The 19378-nt window shown below is 34.5% G+C and overlaps 1 protein-coding gene across 2 annotated transcripts in view; it reads right to left on the bottom strand.

Annotated features, from left to right (window-relative positions):
- The window catches only part of CNTN1 (contactin 1), a 232829-nt gene extending 224262 nt beyond the window's left edge, over positions 1 to 8567 (bottom strand). For both annotated transcript variants that reach the window (XM_060024589.1, XM_060024588.1), the window contains exon 1: positions 8475 to 8567. The gene's annotated coding sequence lies outside the window, so the exon portion shown is untranslated. The remainder of the gene's footprint in view (positions 1 to 8474) is intronic.
- Between the last annotated feature and the right edge of the window lie 10811 nt (positions 8568 to 19378).

Raw genomic sequence — 19378 nt, 5'->3', positions numbered from 1 at the left:
CTAGACACTGGGAATGCAGGCACCCTTTCTATTCTTCAATCAAATACAGAAAACTCCCCTAGTTAATATCATTTTTTCTACTGAAGATGTTAAGAAGAAGAAAAGGGTTCTAAAAGCATTTCCCCCAACAAAAGAATTTTAAAATTACTCATAATTAATTCATATTTTAGAGGAACTAATAATGAACTAATTAATATAAATTTATTAAAAACATTATTCATCAGACTACTCTGCAATAAGCTGGGTACATATATATTGGACATCTTGTAAAATTTATGTATTCTTCAAGTGTCATTTTGTTCCTTATCCACTAGTCAGATTTTCCATACTTGAGCAAAATGACCATTTTTGACCTTAGATTATGCTTATGGATAGTTTCTTTTTCAAATTAAACTTGACTTTCTTCTAGTAAATAATAATAAAAATTAATTTTCAATTTTGCACTGCCTCCATTACGCCCATTTTAGTTACAATGAAAGGAAGATGAACAAACTTATGAACATAGGGGTTCAAAATGTCATTGATTATATGCATGCATTGACATTTGAAGTTTCCTGCAGAGTGCCAAGAAAATTTAGTAAAATTATGGGGATATAGAAAAGAAACTTTAATCTTCTAATCCTGAACCTAGAGTTTTAGTAACAGTATAACCTCTATCTTTCAGTTTTCCCATCTTTAAAGTGAGGATCTCATATTCTCCTAGAGAGGATTAAATGAGATTATTCATTTAAGCATGATCTCAGCAAAACCTTTTTTCCTTTCAAGTTGTATTTTAATTACCTATCTCTTTTTAGTGTGAACCTCTGAAATTTACAGTCAACACCATTTATTTCATGACTGCACTGACTAAATCATTATACCAATATTTCTAAACTATTTTAAGTATCATTTTACTACCTCATTCAGGAAGTTATTTTTGATGTCCTCCCTTAATTTTAGCTAGAGCTCAATTTATATGCACTTACTGTACCTGCTTCTACCTTTACAAGTGTTAGCTTTGTCCAGTGAGCTTTCAGTTATTTTCTCTCCTTCTTTTAACAGACTATTCTATCCATGGAAACAAGGAATATAATTCCCTTTGCATAGCCAATGCACATAAAAGGAGCTTAATAAACATTTGCTGAATTAATAAATTAATGTGTTCCCTGACCTCAACAGATTCACAATCATGTAGGGTAATATACATATCTATTACATATGAATATAATAACATTCCATCAATTAGATTGTACCATAGTATCTGGTATATATAAATCTATTTATTCCATCCGAATATAAACTCTTTGATGGAAAGGTTCATGTTGTACTCATTTTTGTATCCCCAAAGTCTGGCATAGTAGCTAGCATATGTGCAAGATTTGCCAAATATGGTTCTTCAATTCAAGAGAGTTGTGTGTGTATACACACACGCACACATACACACACACACATCTACACACACACATAAAGTGGGCACTTGGAACTTGGGAAGATACTGTTACTAGCTTTGTGCTCAAAAGTTTAATTCAAGGGATTGAAGTTGCAACTAAATGCATCACTCCAAAAGAACAGTCATACAGTCTAGACAACTGTTGATAAATGATCCTTGCTCTGTGTGGGGGATTAATTGGAATGCAGATATTTTAGAAATAATTATGCTGGCAATAAACATAAGAGTTTTAGACACAGTGGCATAAGGACTTTGGCTAGTAAAATAGATAGCAAGAAATATCTGAGAAATAGAGTTGATGTATCAGAAAAATAAGTTTAGAGGTTAGATTGGAGAACAAAAGGAAAGAGTGGAGTTAATTCTAAATTTATAAACGTAGCAAATGGCAGTGTCTCTTGCACTTAGAACCCATGTATCTATCTGAAGATCAATCAAGATAGACATAATGCCAAGATTCTCATACAAATGTTCCTGTATACGGCACTTTTATATTTGTCTATAATGACAAATAAAATTTTAAAGTACTTAACTATGTTATATAATTTTACCAAGTGTTTGTAAGCATGGATAATTGTCCATGAATGTAGTGATTTAAGGATAGATAAGTCCGAAGACAAAAATGAGACAAAATGACTTGTAATCATCTTCTTAATGTTCACTGAGACAGAGCTACTATCACTTTTAACAGGCAAGTACAACATAAGAAATTTTTCTAAAGATAATATTATGTTCAGATTTTCCACAGTCTGATAAATCCTCTTTTGGTAAGGATTAAAGTTCTTATTCTCTACAGGTATTACCTCTCAGTATTATTTTCCAGTCAAATCCTCCAAGCCAGGGCCAGAACTCAAATTATAGGAAACACAAAACTAGTAAATAATAAATAAATTTTATGTTCATGATAATTTCACAGAATACATTTCCTCAGTAGTAAACATCTCAGAATTTTCTACTAAAACTGTTCCTCTGTAGAAGATCAGTGTTCATCATGGTTTCAAAGCACTTTAAAAATTATAATAAAAGTCATTTCCTACGTTCAAGTAAAGGGAAAAATTGCAGTTTTCCATTATTCTTACCTATTTATTCTGGAACTTGGGTGCCCTCATACTGACCTATTTAGTTTATCACTAGTCCACCTAATTCACCTCTTGGCTTCCTGTTCACCCAGTTCTTCAACAGATTTCTTCTGTTTGTCACCCAGCTTCTCGTGTTGCCAACTTTATATCATCTTCCATCTGTTTAAATTCCTATGTTCTTTCTGGCACAGCTCCGCCTCCAGATTCTCTCCCAGCCACCTACCTTGCTGCCCTTCCATCTGCTAGCATGACTAGTGTCTTTTCTAACCTGTTCCCAATCTAAATTGTCTCCAATTATCTACTTGAATTTCTTTATCAAAAGTTTATCTCTTAAAGGATTATTGTGATTGCAATAGTTACTTATAATCATACAATCTTGGAGTAGATAGGGAAGTTAAAAGCCAAAATGCTCAAACATGCATTTAATGTTTTAATTCTTCTATGCTTTAAAGTCATTTACTTTTCTCAGCTTCTTTTAATCATAATGTTTTGAAGGAATAGCATGCACTACTGAAAGATATCACTAATGTCTTTTCATATACATTTCTTCTGCACACTACTTCTGTGTGGCTCAACTCTTCTTAGTCCTGTGGTTAAGTGCATTTGCCATTGTTCCAAAGTTCTGCATTCACTGATTACCAAAAACCTTTCCTTGAACACCACATTCTCAAGACAGTTCAATTCAAATTTTTAGGCTTAATGTAGCAGAAATATTTTTTATTTAAGATGTGTGTTATAGTTGCCTACTGGATGCCAAAGAGGCTATATAAACAACATTAGCATTTGATTATTACAGTTTCAGAATTTGATATTTAAGGAGCATAAGGTGGCATTTTCCCTTGGCATTGATTTAGTTGCTTGATGAGGTAGATGCTTATTTTCATGTAGCAGAGGAAACATACTACAAGTTAAAGTGGACTCAGGAAAATATTTAAAACTTTAGACCTACGTACCTTGTAATGAGACTAAAAACTAATTGTCCACTCACATTCCTGGAGTAATACCCTTCCTCTATCAACCACAACTTAGAAAAGAATTAAGTTTGTGTTTACAGGAGGTTCAGTTAGAAATTACTCTTATATTCAAAATAATAAGGTAATGGAGCAGGACACTTATGGGGCCTTCCCAGGACAGGCCTTCCCCCCATATCCTCTGCTTTAGCTCCTCTCTGGAGTATGTAGATTACAGTATCGGATGCACATTTCCTGAATTGTGTTACAGATGTGAAAAACCCCTTCCAAATGGAAAATATTAACTGTTTGAAGACCATAAGCACATAGCCCCCAAGCCTACTGGAGCCTGAGGATTGATAATGTTAACCCCTGTGACACAGCCGTTACCTCATTCATCAGCCAAACAAAAGAACTGTGCACAAGCTGATCACACACTCTGCAATCCCCTTCCCTCACCTGGCTTTTAAAAATGCTTTGCTAAAACCCTTTGGGGAGTTCAAGGTTTCTGGGGACATGAGCCATGCGTCTCCTGATATGGCCCTGCAATTAACCTTTCACTGCTCCAAACTCCGACGTTTAGGTTTGTTTGGCCTCACTGTGCTTCAGGTATATGAACTTGTGCTAACAATATAGGATTTTAATAAAAAGATAATGATTTCAGAAAGACTTGACTGATTTATTTTAAATACTAGGAATGTAATACTTCTACTGATGTTAATTAACATTAAAAAAGATGTTGATAAGTTTTTCATGTTTATTTTAATATGTTTTATTGTTATCTAGGTATGGTAAGGCCAATAGATCTGGTGATGACTGTCATTGAAAAATATAGCTTGTTATATTCACAGATCCTGAGAAGGCGGGACATGCCTGGGGACACACAAGGAATCATGGGGTGCAGGTTTGGTCAAGAGGCAGAGGGAAAAGGGTAACTGTGGGCAAGAGCCTTTATTATGGTTTTCTCAGGAAGGAGGCAAGATAAAAGTGGATTTAGGATTGGCCAGTTTGAATTATTTTAGGTAGCTCTGGGGCATTGGGGCTGTACCTAGTTGTCTTGATGTGAGAATTCTAATAAGAAGGTTGAAGGCAGGGCTTTGGATTGGTTGGTTTGCATTTGAAAAGGGAACTTGAGGGCCAGTGGCTTACTAACTCCCGTGATTAGCTCACCCTGGGAGGTGCAGTCCCTCCAGGGTTAGCAAGGCAAAGCATTAGAATACAGAAAAAAATATATAGTTAATACAATATTCAATTCAGGATTAACAATCATTAAAAAGAAATGTTGAGAATTCATCTGATTCAGAGATTAGAAATATCTTTAGCATTAAATGACTCCAGTGTGATTAAATAATGTCTGTGAGTACCCAATAACTATAAGACCCACGTCTAAGCAAGTTATTCTGTTGGTTAAGTTCTTAACAACCTGCTCCTACCTTGTTTATTCTCACCTACACCTATACAATTCCTCTATTTAAGTCCTGACACCAGAATATATAATATTGATTTTTGTTTCCACCCCTGTATGCACATTCTTCTCCTGGACTCCACTTAACATTTCTGAGCTTGGTTCCCCCTTTCTCCTGTGACACTAAAACTTTTAACCAAGTATTTTGCCTGATGCTATGCTCTAATTTTTTTCCTACATTTGAACTATTTGTTCTATTGAAAGCATAGCCCTTCATCTTTTTTTTGCATCTACAGTGAGTACCTAGAAAAAGCACACAAGAAGACCTTAATAAATGTTTCTTCATTACACTGAGTTGTCTTGTAAGATTAAAGTGATTAGGAAACAATAAATAATTGGGTAAAATGTATATTTATAATCAGAGGGAATAAATTGGTGAAACATGCATGAAGCTATATTAAAATGACACACTCTTGGGCTTCCCTGGTGGCGCAGTGGTTGAGAGTTCGCCTGCCGATGCAGGGGACACGGGTTCGTGCCCCGGTCCGGGAAGATCCCACGTGCCGTGGAGCGGCTGGGCCCGTGAGCCATGGCCGCTGAGCCTGCGCATCCGGAGCCTGTGCTCCGCAACGGGAGAGGCCACAACAGTGAGAGGCCCGCGTAAAGAAAAAAAAAAAAAAAAAAAAAAAAAAAAAAGACACACTCATCAGTGTCAACTCCTAAGAGCATATATAAAAGGAAAATGTTTCATAAACTATAATTTCTTAGCGAAAATATTTTAAGGAGGAACTAATTTTATCGTTTTCTCCAATGTAAGAGAAAAGAATATAAAATCTCTTGGTATCACTCTTTGTTATAAATTCATACTTGAAAAAAGTTTTCTGTGTATTTTACAAAGCTTGTAGCACATCAGGACTATTTACTAAAGAACCCTATAGGGGATTACCTTGTCTTATAAGTGTAAACTCAGATTTAATCAATTCGTATGTGTGTTTTAGGTTTGGAAAATGGGCATATCATCTCTCATCTTTTACTCTTCTAATCTTCCATAAATGATTCATAACTTTTCTATAATCTTATTTAATGCTGAATATAGTATAGATAGAGATACAGTTTTCTTCTTAGATTTATTATAATGTAGGTGAAAACATCCCTTATTAATATATATATTTATTCTCTATAAGAAAGTTGCTTGTTTACCAGTTTAAAATATTCTTCTCAACTGATTTATCACTCTAAGTCACCTTTAAAATTCATTTTTAAGCTAAATTACAAAACCTTATATTAGTGAATCATAATATTTCAGAATTCTTATAAATTGATTTTAGAGGCATAAATAATATATATCAACTATGGATTAAATTCACTTTCAAAAATTTTACATTTGATATTTCACTACTATATAGGTTTTTCATTCCATTTTCCTTCTTTCCATTTTATTATACCATTTTTATATCTTTAGTTTCCTTTCCAACTGAATTTAATACTATTATACTTTGCCATAATAATCATTATCTAAACTCATTTTGGTGTCTCAACTCATATATTGTGGTTGATTTTCAAATATTCTCATTAATCTCTTGTTATTTTCTCCCAATTGATAACCTATAAAAATTATTTGCAACTAATGTGGGAATTGGGAACTGAGCACATCTCTTTCCAGATTCCCGTCAGACGACCTGGGAAATATTCTTTATCAAAACCATTAGATATTTTCAGTGAGACTGATTAATGGCCTGGGTTGAGACTAGAATAATGACAAAGAGGCTTAGGTAAGTACAAGTGCAATGTTACATAGAACCCTTTGTCTATACAATCTCCCCAAGTTGGTCCATTAATTTCACTGCTATGATCTTGTCACCCATCATGGGGGCTTTTCTTCTACTGTCACCTCAGCCAGCTCCAACAAGTAGCACTGCCATTATACTCATTATTCAGAATTTAGTATGTCATTAGGTAATAAATACCTTTAAGTTTCTGTTCCCTCCATTCTTTCTCATTTTCTTTTAGATTCCATTTTAGTAGCTGTTAAGGGGCCACCTCATTCAGGAGGCATTTAAGCAGAACTGAACGCCATGACTCAGCAACGGGAGACCTCTAAGACATATAGGCAGTTACCTATCCTCCCTTTCTTCCCCTCCCTAAGTAAAAACTCACACGTGAGTGTCCTCATAAAACACATTCTACAGTGCTGGGAGCGCAGTGCCACACCACCACCAGACAGTTGACAGGAAAGCCAAGTAACAGAGTAACACTGTAGCAGAACTGAAATGTACTGTGAAATGCTTGAAGGGTATTTTTCCTGTGGTCTTACTATCATTACTCTATTTCCTTTTTTAATTTTTATTTTTTAATAATAATCCTTATTTTACAAAAAATACTGGCCTTATCTATTACTGGTTCTTGGTAGATTATTCAGCAAACAAATTTTTAAAAACAGCATCAATTAACATACTTGAGAAGTAGGCAATGTTATATTATCTAATTTATATGATATACCTGTTATATTGCATATATTATGTTTCATAAATTATATATTATAGTGCATATATGTATGTATGCATATATGTACATCTATGCATATGTGTATACATATATATACTAATAGTATAAATGTACTGTTGAAAAGCATCCTTAAAAATTTTTACTATATCTAGAGTTTCTTGCTGAATGTTTATTAAATGCTATTTTCCTACCCTAAAGAAAGGTTTAGGAATTTATATCATACTGCACGTTATCTGCATATTTATTAATTATTTGTCATGATATTTAAGCAAGCAGCTTTAATTCACAAAGACTGGCAAATATAGTAGTAGATAGAACTATATTTTTCAGTTTTGCAGAGTTTTTGTAAATTTTATTTGTCTTTTATACAGTGGGTTCTGCAATTGTATAAGCTTAATTTTTAAAAGACCAAGAAGGAAAGGAAACTTTTTTGGTGGATGGGGGCATAAATTTCAAAATATTACATCTATGCATTCTTTTTGGAGTAAGGCATTCTGGACAAGAGGGAAAAAAACCCAAAACACTACAGGTAGAAGTCAAACTGTTTTGTTTCTGACAACAAGGTCTTCCTTCAAGGACAAGCTAGTCCAAATTACTTTAATTCCATCTGTTCCATTTGTATGCAACACAGTATTTGAGTTTGAGTACCTCAGTGCTTTCCTCTGCTTCTGGGGAAAGGATTGAGCATTTTTGGTGTTTACCAACATTTTTTACCATAATTTGAAATTATTGACATTAAGGAAATAATAGGAGCCAAAGGAATACCACAGCCCTGCTAAAACTTCTCCACAGGAGGTAATTTTTTATTGATTCAGCTCATACTTTCAGTGCTGCCCCTCCCCAGTTTGCAGGTTTCTGTCTATCTGAGACACACATCTAAGCTCTGGTACATTCTTGAAAAGCTTTTGTGTGCAAGATAAAATACCCTACGGCAACTTGTCAAAAATATAAAATAAAATCAGCTTTCAATTAACATAAAAATTGAGAACCCTGACACCGCATAGCAATACTGAGGTGTGAGTCAATCCTACTAACACTGCATCACCCTTTCCTAACTCAGCACATTCTCCCTTGGAATTTACTAACCTAGAGAAAAACCTCGGACTTACCTCATATGCTGAATTATCTGACGTTCTGTGTATAGTATTTATTGCAAGCTGTCCATTTGAATGAATGCAGCGACAGTCACACCACAGTACGTCTCTCTCCTGCAGCAGAAAGCAAGTTAAAAGGACTTCAAGCTGTGACCTCAGAGGCAGGCACAGCCGCTCCCATCCTTCAGCCAACCTTCTGGGGAGAGCAGGTTAGATGACAGTAAAGCTGGCTCTCTACATAGCAATACTTTCAAATAAAGCATTCTGTGCTGCGAGCTGTGGGATTTACATCCAAATTCAGCTGGCTAGAGTCAATGCTGCTTCTATGCCTGAAAATATTAAGCATTTCACTGCAGTCACTTAATGCAAGAAACTATCTGAGGCGACTTCACAAACCCCGTCATTCTGTTCGGAGACTAAAGAATGAGCACCGCATGCATAATTCATGCATTAAAATCTTCAATGCACTTCCTGTAGCCTCTGTTCTATCCAGTAATGGGCTATTGATCACCTCATCGTTAAGACGATTGGAGATACGTGATTGGTTTATTTCCACAAATAAAATTACAACCTAAATCACAGGCAGAAGCCTCCAACCCTGCAGCATCCACTCGAGTAAAACATTCACATAAACGAGATGGCATTTGCATACTGCAGAATGTTTAAACTGGACTCTTCCGCAGAAATGCTATAGCATCTATTTTCTTTTATTCAAAATACATACTTTCTGTGGGTTTAGGTTGAATATTTTATATTAGAAGTGAAATATACAGAGTTGATCTTTTCCTACCATCTCGGGAAAATTAACAGGGCTAAACGGAAAATTAAGAAAAAAAAAAAAAAGAATGGTGTATTGGTATAAATCATAGAAGTTTTTATCTGGGCTCATTTGAATAACATTTCTTTGAAGACTTTAACTTAAAAACAATTTTTATTTCAATAATGTGGAAGAGGATTTCTTTTTTTTTAATCATCATAGTGGGTACATCATTGTTAACTATTTTGGATCATGAGCACCTGTGCTCTGGGTGTGTCAGTAGTTCTGAGAGCCCTTTCTCTCTGAATTTAAGCTCCTAAGAACACGCCATGATTTCTACTAGTCTTTTTTCACTGCCTCAAAAAAGTAAGCTTTAAAACAAATTGTGCTTTTTATTATGCTAATATTCATCAGGAGAAAACATAGTAGTATAATATTTTTAAAAGTTACCATAATGGGAGATCCATGTAAAATACCAAATGCATTTATGTACAAGAAATGTTTGTCTATTTCCCAAAGTATCTTAATTGTAAAAACGAATTAAGCTTTATCCACCAAAGAGGACTGATGTTATTGAGATCATTTAGAAGCCTAATGCCATGTCTTTCCAAAGCCTCTTCAATGGTGATTTGCAGTCAATAAGCCAGTAACAACTGATACCAGCATGAGAGGGTAGTAGGAGCCCTGATGACAATAGCAATGGAGTTCAGGGATGTTCAGGGAGATGGCTCTTCCTTCCAAGTGCAGTAAGAGCATAATCCCTGCTAGGTCATTGGGAAAATAGGTGCACCTAGTTGATAAAGATTATGCTAAAATATTCTAAAGGTGTCTGAGAAATTAACTATCCAATTACTATGTACATTATATATTCCATATTCCACAATGTTTTGTTTTGTCCAAGCCAGATTCTTTTTGTATGTTTACATATATACATAATAAAATTTAAATAATAAAATTAAACTATAAGAAGACCATTTATCATAGTAATATTCTTTATTCTTTATACAGAAGATCTCAAACACTTAAAAATTACAAAAGGTATAGCTAAGGATTAATTTCCTGCCAAGAGTTGTATCAATTTAATCATTTAAAGAGGCAATTTTATATGAAGATAACATCTCTTTTAAAAATAGTAGAAAATTGAAAACTTTGAAACTTAAGTTATCATGTATAAGGATATAGAGTACATTCATTTAGGTATAAGGATATAGAGTACATTCATTTAGGAGATATAGATTGCTGACAAAACCAAAAATAATTACAAACGTAAGCATTGGAAATTTAAGTTCTCTGAAATGACATAATTCAATAGTGCATAACTAGGTGGATAGGAAAAGCATTAGCTTTGTCCTTCTCTTCTTCTGCTGTGAGTGAAAGACAATATCTTTTCTCACATACAAATATCCAAGATCCAAGTCTAAAACGGTGATGGCAACTTTTCATCTACTTGGTGAATTTTCAGATTCAATTGTTTTAAAGGTGAGGAGAGAGATGAAACACACACACACACACACACACACACACACACACACACACACACACTTGCACACACACACCATCAACCTAGAAAAGACCAAGATTAGAGTCAGCAAAGAAGAGAAGAGTATGGCCTGAGAAAAGCTATGGAGATAGTAAGTCCCTAAGAAATCAGAGTGGGGGCAACAAGTAAACCTTGAAGGGAAACACCTGAGTAAAAATAACCAGTTGTACTCCCAGATAAGATGAAGCCTGAGAATGTAATAAGTACCAATTTCCACTTTCCAGAAGTCTGGCTATGCCTGAGAAACACACTTAACAAATCTTTTCAAATGGATGGAAAACAGAGATGGGTCTTTTAGATGAATTTGATCTCTTTGCTGATCTAGAGGATTTCCAATATTTTGAAGTTATAATGCATGTAAAATATGGAGTGAACTCTGTAATGTACAATAGGGTCAATAAAATGAATCAAAATGTGTGAATAAATCAAACATATTTATTCTGCTAGTTTTGCAATATCTATTAAGACATATACCTATCCTGCCTGTCATTTGGAAAAATGCATAATTTATATCCACTATAAGAATACATAATGCCATGTAGAATTAGGAAAATAATTTAGCCTGCCAAAGTTTCTACATTCCTGAACTCAAGGGTTGTGGGAGCAGACTGCATTTATTCTCTGAGATTTAAGATATTCTTTCCTCTTTTGTCAAGCTGTCCTACCCATAACATAGTCATTCCCTAATCATAACACATTCATTCAATCAAAAAATATTTATTATGTACCTTCTGTATGAAACAAATTGTACTATATGCTAGGAAGACAAATATATATAGTGGCTGCCCCCAAGGTATTCATGCTTTAGTGAAGAAAACAAGAAAAGACGTAGATACAGAGTGATGAATATAATTACCTCTGATACACGTTAAGGTATGCAAATGAGGTAATTACTAAAGTATACTGTGCCTGTATGCTAAGTAACTGATAGATAAGTGTTATATATGAGGCATAGAAGCAGAAGAAATATTGGCATCACCAACTGCTCATGGGGCATTAGGAAATGATTCATGGAGGGGGTACTATTTAAAGAAACTGTGTGGTAAATAGAACTAACATGGGCTTTAATGTTTGTCAAATTTGAAATTAAATTCAAGCTTCCTCAATTTGTTACCCAACCAAACTTCGGTCTGCTTGCCCTGCACAGGAAAGCCAAGGTTGACACTGGGTTATAGTGAAGGAAAGTGCAGCATTTATTGTAAGGCACCAGACAAGGAGTCTGGGGCAGCTAATGCTCAAAAAACTCAAACTTCCAGATGAGTTTCAGGGAATATTTTTAAAGGCAAGGTGAAGGAGGGGAGTTCTGGTGTATGTGATCAGCTCGTGCACAGTTCTCTGATCGGTTGGTGGTGAGTTAAGAGGGCAGTGTCACAGGGGTTAACATTATCAATCCTCAGGCTCCAGTAGGTCAAGGTCATCAAGTAGTTAACTTCTTCCATTTGGTGGGGGTGTTAGCATCTGTTAAAAAACTCACGAAATATGTTTCAGATACTGTTATCTAGGTATATCAGGGAGGAACTAAAGATTCTGTGAATGCCACATGGCTGATTTACTGTTTAAACTGTTACCAGTTCTCCTGGTTCAACTGCTACTTTTGTCACTACCTGTTCACATCTTTTTGATCATTAATTCTTTTTTTATTGGCGTATAATTGCTTTACAATGTTGTATTAGTTTCTGCTGTACAACACAATGAATCAGCTATATGTATACATGTATCCCCTCCCTTTTGGACCTCCCTCCCACCCACCCCCCCATCCCACCCAACTAGGTTATCACAGAGCACTAAGCTGAGCTCCCTGTGCTATACAGCAGAGTTCCACTGGCTATCTCTTTCACACATGGTACTGTATATATGTCAATCTGTCAATTCATCCCACCTTCCACTTCTCCCACTGTGTCCACCCTTCTGTTCTCTACATCTGCGTCTATATTCCTGCCCTGCAAATAGGTTCATCTGTACCATTTTTCTAGATTCTACATATATGCATTAATATATGGTATTTGGTTTTTTTTTTCTGACTTACCTCACTCTGTATGACAGACTCTAGGTCCATCCACATCTCTAAAATGATTCAATTTCATTCCTTTTTATGGCTGAGTAATATTCCATTGTATATATGTACCACATCTTCTTTATCCATTCATCTGTCAATGGACATTTAGGTTGCTTCCATGTCCTGGCTATTGTGAATAGTGCATAGACATTTCTCCAAAGAGGACAGACAGATGGCCAAGAGGCACATGAAAAGATGTTCAACATCACTAATTGTTAGAGAAATGCAAATGAAAACTACAATGAGGTATCACCTCACACCGATCAGAATGGCCATCATCAAAAAATCTACAAACAGGACTTCCCTGGTGGCGCAGTGGTTGAGAGTCTGCCTGCCGATGCAGGGGACACGGGTTCGTGCCCCGGTCCAGGAAGATCTCACATGCCACAGAGCAGCTAGGCCCATGAGCCATGGCCGCTGAGCCTGTGCTCCGCAACGGGAGAGGCCACAACAGTGACAGGCCCACGTACCGCAAAAAAAAAAAATCTACAAATAATAAATGATGGAGAGGGTGGGGACAAAAGGGAACACTCTTGCACTGTTGGTGGGAATGTAAATTGGTACAGCCACTATGGAGAACAGTATGGGTGTTCATAGAAAAACTGAAAATAGAACTACCATATGACCAAGCAATCCTACTACTGGGCATATACTCTGAGAAAGCCATAATTCAAAAAGACACATGTACCCCAATGTTCATCGATCATTAATTCTTGAGCCAGGCCTTTGTGACTCAGGGGATGCCTGGGAGACTGCAGTTTTTCTACAAACAAAAGGCAGGGAGAAAATATGGGGGGAGGGATCTGTTGCAGGAAAGCACCATAGGGTCTTGTTCATGTGACATTTTTTGTGCTACCCGTACTCCATGAGCATGAGTTTTATCATGTAGAAATCTAGTTAAATATCTATCTCTTTTTCTTTTTATAAGAATTAAATAAATGGCTTACAGAATAATAATTAAAAACACAGTTTTTATAGTCATCCAGATGAGAGTTTAAATCCTGCCTTGATTTCCTCATCTCTAAATGGAAATTTCATTGCCATCACAGAGTTATTAGAAAATTCAAATATTACAATGTCTTTTTGTCACTTAAAACAGTTTCTTACACAGTAAGGACTTTAGAAACATTAATTTATATTCTCCAAAATCTTAGTCTTGAAGAAAAGGCTTGAAGGGAAAGCCATTTTTAGTAAAGAGAAAAGTATGCATTTGTAGAGACAGGACATCACATGATATGCTTGAGAAACTGAAGTATCTATATTATGATAATTTTGGATACAATAAACATTTTGTCAGGTGATGAGGCAAAATTATACAAAATCTGATAGTATAGGACTCTTTTTAAAAACTGTTAAAATCATGATTATATACAACATTTTTAATCTGGGAAGGAGTTTGAAGCTATTCTACAGAGAAAGAGATATTTAAAGATTTCACCAAGAGAGTAAAATGACTAAATTTTGTGGCTAGAGGATAGATTGGATGCAGTAACCAGAATAAAAAATGTGTTTAATAGGATATGATTTTAGTTTACCAGAAGTGATGAGGGCCTGCACAAAGCAGAGATAGGAATATTCTAGAGATATTTAAACATTAGCGCGTAGGACTAAGTCGGATTAAGAGACAGGGAGAAATCATAGAAGACTTTAGGACTTTAGGGCTTGAGTCACTCAGTGTCCTTCTCCCCTCATCCTTATCCAAAAAAAATAAAGAAGAAGAAAAGAAGAACCACCGATATTATGAGAAGATGGTGAGGTAATGAGATTATAATATTAAATGAAACAAAGGAGAGACAAACCAGAAGAAAGATGAAGAGTTGGTAAAGAATTGGACACTTATAGAACTTCCAGTAGACACTTGGATAATGAAGCTATAGCTCACTAAATAGGTTTGGGAGTAGCCAGATTGTTTAAGCTATGGAAGTGGAGGAAGCAACTCAGGGTTGAAGGTGTACAGAGAAAAGAAGGTGGAGGATGAAACCCTGAGATGTAGATAAGAAAATGTACATAAAAGCCTTACATTAAATAAATATCTTGACATCATTAATAAGTTGACTACAGAAGGGGAACCTGCTAATATATGTTAAACATATACTATAAGGCTAGAACATGCTTAGTACTTTAATAAACTTATTTGGTTTGATCATCACAAAGCTCTTGTGAGATAAGTAACATTTACCTCCACTTATCAATGAAGACTCTGGCTCAAAGAAAGGCTAAGAAATTTGGCCAAGTCACATGACCAATGACAGGTAAGACTGAAGTCACATCTAGATTTTCCAAGTTCACAATTCACACCTTAAACCACATCAAGCTGCTGAACCGCTTCCAAGAACCACAGTCCTAACAGAATGCATTCTCTCCATCTCTGCTTTTCTCTCCATCTCTGCCCAGAAGACCAGCAAAAAGTGAGTTTTGTATTAAAAGTATACAAAACAAGTATGTCTGGTAATCACTACTTGTTTTAAAAATAAGAGAAAAAAATTAAAATATGGAAAAGAAAAATCATTTATTATTGTTCCAAATACATAATATTTTATATATCTATATATTTATCTCCAAATGCACAGTATGTAATTATGTCTAAACTAATTTATAAAGAAGACATTACCATCCCTTTCAATAGGTAATAAAACAGGCTGAAATAGTTTTCAGTAACTTTCTTAAGGGTACATAGATTAAAGAATAAGACAAAGTACCACATGACCAAAGCTCAGGGTTATTACGCTGTAATATCCTTTAACAATATTTTTGTAAATTCACCAACAAATGAACAAAATAGAGCTACAACCATCAACATAGATGGAGCTTGCATGCTTAATGCTGAGGAAAAAAAGTGCAGAACTCATATATCATAATTCCAATTACATAAAATTTAAAAATAAGCAAATGGTATGATATTATATTTTGCCTAAAGGTATATGTAAATAAGATACATGAAAATTAAGGCCTGGATATAAATTCCATAATCTGGATTGTACTTACTTCTGGGGAGAGGAGGAAGGGTATTATTGGGAAGGAGGGTATAGAGAATTTTATTTGCATATATTTATATTTATTAAGCTGGTAGTGGGCACACATCTTTCAGTTAAATAAAGAAGAAAATATCTGTAGGGAACAGGTATCCCAACATGTCTCAAAATTTGATAGATTTGTACATTGTCCATACAACATTAAAGAATTCTTAGTTCCATTAATATACCCAACATTTTCTCAATATTTCAGTTAGCATATAGAGCTTAATATACCAAAATGATTTCCAAGGTCTCATACAAATCACCCAACTGTAGTTTAACCTGCATATAAAATGAACCTAATAAGATTTCTGCTAATGGTTACAGATATAATTGAAAAATATAACAAAGTTTTTTAAGTCTATGAAGTTTTTTAAGTCTAAATAATTATAATAATCCCTATTTAATTGTAGTTACTTTTAGAGAAGCAGTTTTCCTTTTTAAGGGACTAAATACTCTTGGAAGAAGACATATTTAACTTCAAGTCAGAGATACCAGCAACCAGTTCTATCCCATGAGATTCACTGAACACCTCTGGGAACATGTCAGTATGTATCTCTAGATATACATTAGAAAAGAATTTTACAAGTTTAATCCTGCTTCTTTTTTCTAGTAACAAATTTAAATATTTGCAAAATAGTCTGGTCTAAATAAATATCAAGTCTCAAGGCAATTTAGATTTACTTCATTATGTCTCAATTTCTTTTATTCAAGAAAAGTGTGTACTTTCTTAGGTCTTTAAGAGTTGTGAGCTTTTGAAAAGAATGACTTGACCAGTAAGTAACTCCTTTAAGAAGGTTTAGAAAAATAAGGTTTACTGTATGAATTCACAAATGAATAAATGTCAACAATAAAATAAATCATACATTCACTACAATACTTGATTAAACCATTAAAAACACAGACTCCTTTTATGGACTTTATACAAGTTTTGCCTCATTATCACTAAAAAGTACTTAATTAAAAACTTCTAAATAAATGTATTTTAAAAATGACCATATCATGATTATATTGCAGAAGTTTACATTGTGTATGTATATGTGGATGTGCATATGTATACAAATATTTTAAATATTTAATGGCAGTATACTATATTTCACATTAGTGTACATGTAACATCATACAACTTGTTGAATTTTCACAAACCGGCACAACTATGTCACCCACACTCGGATCAACACACAATACATTACTAGGAGCCCAGAGTCCCTGTGTTCTCCCTTCCATCCTCCACCACCCACAAAGATAACTATTGTCCTGCAGGCTAACATCCTAGATTAGTTTCACCTGAATTTTTACACAACCTTTAAAAACCAATGTCTAGTGCTGTAGAATTCTCTAGATATAAAATCATTTCAGAAATAAGTTTGGACAGAGGCTTTTATTCACACTCTTTCTATTCTTTTTTGACCATAAGTTCAATGTAAAATGTAACTGCTATACTTTCATTTAATAAGGTAATTTTGTATAAGTTCTTTTTTATATGAATACTTTGCAATGCATTTTATTTTTCTACCAAAACTAGATCTCATAGCAGGATATTAATATTCCAGTAAGTCCTTTTGTAAAATATTGGTTTTCATACAGTCATTGCATAAGGCAATCAACTTTGCTTCTTCATAAGGAGTTTTATCTTTAAACTTGCAACTGTAATTTCCTGGAAAATATTTTATCAGAGACATTTGTCCTATTAATTTGAAGAGGCACTCATAAAGTATCTAAAAATATAACTAATATTTTAGTTGTAGGGAGTGGGTATTGGGATCTTTATGAAAAAAGTGACACTTCACTGAAATACACGAGTTTAAATTAAAAATAGATGATTGATTGAACATAGGGATTGAAAGTCTTAATTTAAATATAAGAATAACATATGATCTAGACTGACCCTTGGTGCAAAACTGTCAGATGCAAAACTCTTATCTAGCATATGACCCAGTAAAAATTATGTTTGAAAAATAATCCAAATAAACAATACAAAGAAAAACAAGTATATGAAATAGAAGGGAAAAAAACTGGCTTGGGGCATGCAGGTATGAATGCAAAAGCACCTTTTTTCCAGTCCAGTTAACATGACTTGGGCCCTTTTTTTTTCCGAAAAATATTAATTGACATGGGAAATATTCACTGACATGGGCTATAGGTCAAAATCTAACTTAGAATCAGTGGTCTGTTGGAGCCAGCCCAGTGTTAGAGACCATTTTAAATTTCAGGATTTTGCAAGACAGTTGTTAAAAACAGTCATCATTAATAAAAATGATATAAACTGTACCTTATGTACTTACATAACTTGACAGATAATGTATACTGAATTTAAATATATATCTCCATCCAAAATTTATTTTCTGAACTCCGGACCCATCAGCCTACTTTTGTACTTGATGTTTATCTCAGGCAGTTCACAAATGAACTCGACTTCCTTTCTCTAAATTTGGTTTTCCTTTTTCTCCTCTGTGCTAGGAAATGGTACTATCATCTACTAATCTACTCATTCCAGAAACTGAGATATCACCTTTTTACTTGAAAGATTATCTATATGCTGATGAACTCAAATTTTGTCTCTAGGCAAGAAATCTTTTCTGAAATTCAACACATCAGCTTCATAGTTCTACTTGGTTATATCTCACTCTTAGATAACTGAATTCCCAATATTTCCCCCAAATCTGATCATCTCCAGTCCTTCCTATCCTAGTAAATGACATCACCCTACACCATCCTATTTATGCTTAAAGCCTACAGCTTCAACCCTCTTTTCTACTGCCTAATTATATACTGTATCTATCTACTTTTTCCTGTCTTTATTGTCAATAGCAAAGTTCAAGCTATCATCATCTCTCAGACTATTGAAACAGTCTTATAGATGAGCTCCCCATATCTACTCTGCTGCTGTCTAATCCATACAAAATACATAGTGAGATCATCTAAAACGATATGTTAAAAATGTCAATGTCATCATATTGTTTACTGGCATAAAAGTGTTCAGTGTTTTCCTGAGCTACAATTAAGATAATATTCAAAATCTTCAACATAGTATATAATGTCCTGTTGGTTTCTAGCCAACCCTACAGCTTCATCGTGTTCTCTTTTCCCCTTTCTTCATTGTATTCTAGCAACTCCGGCCAACTCCTTGGTTTTCCTAACTTTAAGACTATTCTTCCTCTGTCAGGAATTTTTTTCCCAAATATTTGCTTGGCTAACTGACTTGTCTTTCAGGCTGTATATTCTACTTTACCAATTTGCAAACTTGGATACTTCCTTCTGTAATTCATTCTTGCAATACTCAGTAACTTTCCTTTATAGCTGATCAAAATTATAATTAAAAACACACTTTTATAATTGTTTAGTTAATGTCTAACTCTTCCACTATAATATAATTTTCACTACAGCAAAGATCATATTTGTTTCATTTACCTTTCATTTATCACAGGTATGATGTGCATCATTGTGATTATTACACAGGGTACCAAGTATGTGCTGAATGCATGGAAGACTGAATCAATACACAGTGTGCGCTTATATTAGAGGGTCTGATTCTTTAAGTTTGAATTATCA

The sequence above is a fragment of the Delphinus delphis genome, chromosome 11 (assembly GCF_949987515.2).
Source record: "Delphinus delphis chromosome 11, mDelDel1.2, whole genome shotgun sequence".
NCBI classification, from domain to species: Eukaryota; Metazoa; Chordata; class Mammalia; order Artiodactyla; family Delphinidae; genus Delphinus; species Delphinus delphis.
Note: the sequence above shows the minus strand (reverse complement) of the source record. Positions and strands in the feature narration are given on the sequence as shown.